This window comes from Acipenser ruthenus, chromosome 29 (assembly GCF_902713425.1).
Source record: "Acipenser ruthenus chromosome 29, fAciRut3.2 maternal haplotype, whole genome shotgun sequence".
Taxonomy (NCBI): Eukaryota; Metazoa; Chordata; class Actinopteri; order Acipenseriformes; family Acipenseridae; genus Acipenser; species Acipenser ruthenus.
The window spans coordinates 10,566,321-10,571,586 of NC_081217.1; positions in this window are offsets into that span (position 1 = coordinate 10,566,321).

A 5,266-nucleotide genomic window follows, 5' to 3' on the forward strand; every position below is an offset into this window, starting at 1 on the left:
TTATCCACACATGTCACTTCACATTGTGATGGGACCAGGACAGAAGCCAAAATTAAATAACACAAAAAAACAACACAAACAAACATTCCTGTGTAAGAAAACGCCCTGTTTTGTAGCTGCGAAGGGTTTGTCTTCCAAAAGCATTTACTTACTTAAAAACACATCCTATAGCCTGCAGTGCTTGGGTAGGAACATGCTGCTCCCACAGAACAAGGTTCTGAGGTTGTGCTATTTTGTTTTCACTTTATTGTAACCATGGTCCCTGTTTTCATTATGATGTCATGAGAAAGCATGACATATTTCATTTTTGTGACCAGTGTATAATTGACATATCTTCAGAAAATTCCGGTAGCATGCATTGTTCAGTTATTTTGTAACATTTTCTGCCTCCTCCTTTAATAAAGCCCACGTATTTAGGATCTGTTAGGTTCCAGTATTTCCAGTTTCCTAGCTCTTGCCTAATAAACTGGGAGTTGTTGGAAATTGTGCGGTGTGAGGTGAATGAAAGAGCTCAAGTATACCTAATATTTCAAATGAAAAATACAATGTCATGGTGGATCACTAATGTTTAACTTATTTAATCCTAGTGTATTATGAATTATATCCTACATTAATAAAGTAAAAATAAGATACCTTTACAAAAGATATCGCCATCATTAAAACCAAGCTCAGTTTCAAGTAACACCTCTTCCTTGGTTTTGCTGAGGGAATCAAAGCTAAAAACAAACAAAAAAAACAAAAAAAATAAAAATCATTTGCTGGCACATTTTTGGTGTTTTTTGTAATAGTAAACACACAACATTTGTTAGGCGATTCAGACTTACTGTGCCTATTTATTGGCTACCAATTAATGTAAATATAACATATTTTCCGTTGCTCTAGATAACCGTACATTATTAATAATTACCAATGGTAGTAATGTGAATGTGCTGTTATAGCTGTACAAACATATGAACCCATTTCCAGCCTCCATGGGCTATGTTTAGAGCTTCTGATTTTTGGTTTTAACCGATAAAACCTGATAAAACACACCTGATACAAAAAAATAAATCAGCGGATAACCAATAAACACCGGAAAACACCGGAAAAACTGTGGAAATGGTTAATCTATTCACGTCGACTTTATCCTTTTCACATTAAAAAATAAAACCTACTACAAAAATAATAATAAATACATTTCCCTGTGCTGCTGGGCAATGTCCCGCCTTCCTGACTTGTATCTATCATTGATTTGTTCTGAATACTTTAAACCCGCCCCAACTACTGAGTGACAGCACATTCCTGCATTTCTATTGGAGACTCCACTTGCGAGATATAAAATTAGACTACAATCAGGATGGAGGCTTGTTAGCGGGATTTAAAACTGTAAGATACGTAGGATTTAAAACAGAATTGTGGCGAAATGTACAAAAATTCCTCCACACAAAACCCCCAGAAGAATGTGCCCGTGACCATAGTGATTTCGTTGTGGAAGACAGCAAAGGAAAGAAGGCACAACTTAAGTGTGCAAGTACTGTCGAGTTACTACTGTACATATTTTGACACAAAAAAACTCAAGCATTTTGGAAAGTAACCAAAAACACTAATTTCATACAATATATTAAAAACAAAAGTCCCGAAAAAAAACAAAACATTTACATAAACCTCGAAAATAGCTAAAAAATAAGCACCGAAAAATACAATTAATAAAACCCGAAAAACAGAAGCCCTAGCTATGCTCGATTCCCCTAGTGGTCGTTGGGTAGCTTCAATCGGCTATATTCGATGTTTGCGCTATGCTTCCCTTCAACAAACACCACATTTCGCATGGAGACAGTCAAGCCCTCTGAGGAGCAGGCAGACTTGCCTCCGTCTACCTACAGGACGATGTAAGTATAAAATAAACGGGATGGAAATAGGGGATGAGGACTTTGAAAAGGATCTCAGGGTTATAGTGGAGTCATCATTAAAAGTATCTCTCCAATGTGTTGTGGCAATTAGAAAGGCAAATATAATGTTAGGCTGTATTTTAAAAAGAGTGGAATACAAGTCTAGAGAAGTAATGCTAAGATTATACAATGCCCTAGTTAGACCCCACCTAGAATACTGTGTGCAGTTTTGGTCACCTCACTACAAAAAATACATCATTGCACTCGAAGGTACAGAGAAGGGCAACTAGGCTGATCCCAGGACTGAATGCCATGAGCCATGAGGATAGGTATTAAGAATTACATCTCATCAGCATAGAAAAAAAGAAATAGAGGGCACTTGATTGAATTCTTTAAATATGTAAATGCTAGAGATAAAGTTAAACCAAGACACGACTTCAAATTTAACACAGAGCTAAGAACAAGAGGGCTGTGACGGAGTGCCCCGCCCCTTATAAATATGTGTGTTATTATTGTATATATTGTTGTGATTGCTATGTAGGGTTACCATGTGGCTCCAGATTAACCGGACGCTGTGAGACAGAACGGGATTTCAAACTTGCCCCTAAATTGAAATAAATGAAGGTGTAAATGAACCATCCTTAGCTACAATTAATAATGGTGCTTAAATACCCTCATGCGCGTCAAATAATTGTATTATACCAAGAATGAATTGCAGCCAGTCGCTATTTTTTTCTGTTTGTTAAAATTCAATCGCCCATATTATTCTGCAAAAACAATTTCATCATCATCTCGTTGCTCTATCGATAAATTAGCTATTCGTTCATTAAGATCTGATCAGAAGCAGCTGATCAGTGTGACTTGTTTGCTGCGCCCAAGCAATTCCACCACAGCAGGATGAATCTCAGCAAAGGTGGAGCTCATTTATACGTGAATTACTTTCAATTTAGGGGGAATTTTGAAATCCCGGTCTGTCTCAAAGCGTCCGGTTAATCTGGAGCCATATGGTAACCCTATGGGTGTTATTATTGTAATCCGTGATGTATAGTGTGTGTGCGCGCGTAATGTTAGTTGTTTGTTATTGTAAAGGGTGAACGGAACAGCCCGTTCACCAGTGTTCGTTTATGGTTGGGAGTTGTGTTCACGTAAGAATGAATGTATGTTAATTGATCTCTGGAAGATGGTGGCTTGAATGAAAATCCACATGCGTGTGTTGTGTTGTAGTGTGTCTATGTTATGTTCATTCTAAATCTGTGTGAACGTATGTATGAAAGGAGGTTGTGTGGTCCAGTGGTTAAAGAACAGAGTTTGTAATCAGGAGGTCCCCGGTTCAAATCCCAGCTCACTCACTGACTCACTGTGTGACCCTGAGTAAATCACTTAATCTCCTTGTGCTCCGTCTTGAGACGTTGTTGTAAGTGACTCTGCAGCTGATGCATAGTTCACACACCCTAGTCTCTGTAAGTTGTCTTTGATAAAGGCATCTGCTAAATAAACAAATAATATTTAATCAAATGTAGGGGGTGATATATATATATGTGTAGATGTGTGTTCAGGTATTCATATGTATTTTATTGTACTTGTGTTGTAGATCTTCATTGTAATTTCTATGGCAAGGTATTTGTATATTGTAAGGGCAGCAGTGTGGAGTAGTGGTTAGGGCTCTGGATTCTTGACCAGAGGGTCGTGGGTTCAGTCCCCGGTTGGGGACACTGCTGCTGTACCCTTGAGCAAGGTACTTACCTAGATTGCACCAGTAAAAACCCAACTGTATAAATGGGTAACTGTATGTAAAAAAAAAAAAAAAAAAAAGTGATATCTGTATAACGTGAAAAAATGGATAAGGGCGTCTGCTAAGAAATAAATAATAATAATATACTGACGATGAAGTAAGGGGTTACGCTAATATTTGATCTGTATCTGTATATTGAACAGTAATCAACTGTAGGAAGTAAGGCATGATGCTTTTTTATGTATTATTTATTTTATTGTAGATCTGATAATAACTATGGCCAGATGTTTTCTAACTAAACAAGGAATGTCTTTATTAATTATATAGAGTATATTAATTGATTTGTTTATTTTTTTTTCTAGATCTGTATTATAGCCATAGCAAGGTGAGAGTTGTTCAGCTCGGATTCTAATGGAATCTCAAACCCCAGCAGTGACCCACATTATGTAGGTGTCAGGGGGTGGGGCAGAGGCAGAGGCAGGGCAGCTGCATCACAGAGAGCACCTTGGACCAGAGAACCCATTGTTGATTTGTTTTTGGAGCAGACAGACATATACACAGGAGGAAGCAGGCTTCGGGGTGTTACAATAAAATGAACTGTGGTGTTTCAGTGGACTATTGTTATCAGAATCATTGCAAACCAACAATACATGATTACTGACAACCACTACAGGTTCACAGTGAAGCTCACGAATCACATTGTTGAAAAGTGGAAAGAGGACAGGATCATTATGGTGATCCACCAACATGTTTAGAGGCTGCAGACATACACTTCCTGGTTCCAGTTCCACCAGTAGCCAAGAAACAAAATCCATACATTTTATTTGATATTCTTATTCTATGTAATAATGAGTCATTTTTAACATATTTAGCTTTTTGTCTAACAAACTAAAAATACGATACCGTTACAAAAAATATCATTCTCATTAACACTACGCTCAGCATCAAGTAACAGCACTTCCTGGGTTTTACTGAGGGAAGCAAAGGTAAAAACAAACAAACACAGGATTAAGAGCATGAGAAGCCAGGCTAGCCTCCTATTTGCTGTTAAATTTATGGTGGTTTTGAAACACGCAACATTTCTGTGAAAAAGATCCGTCTCCCCTCGGCTCTGAATATGCCTTCGTCAGCTTCCACCTGCGGCCCCTGGTTCTGTTCTCTGTGACCTGTGAAAAATAATTCTCAGCAGTTACTTTGTTAAAGCCCTTGACGATTTGAAATACCTCTATTAAGTCGCCTCTGACTCTCCTTCTTTCTAGGCTATACAGATTCAGCTTCATATGACATACCCTTCAATCCTGGAATTAATCGTGTTGCTCTCCTCTGTACTCTCTCCAATGCCTCAATGTCTTATGATATGGGGACCAGAACTGGACATGATATTCTAGGTGTGGTCGTACCAGTGCATTGTATAATTTTAATATAACGTCTCATGATTTGAATTCCACTGTCTTGGCTATATAACCTTGTGACAGAAATACAATGAGTTCTGGTGATAAATCTTCCTCCCGACCTGTGAGGGCGCTAAAGAACGGGAGGAGAAGTATCTGGAAGGGCTGGCCTGACAGTTCGTTTCCGGGACCGGGAAGTGGGTCAGCCTGGAAAGAAGCGAGACTCTGTTGTAAGACCGTATTGATTTGACGGGTAACGAGGAGCAGCTGCAAGT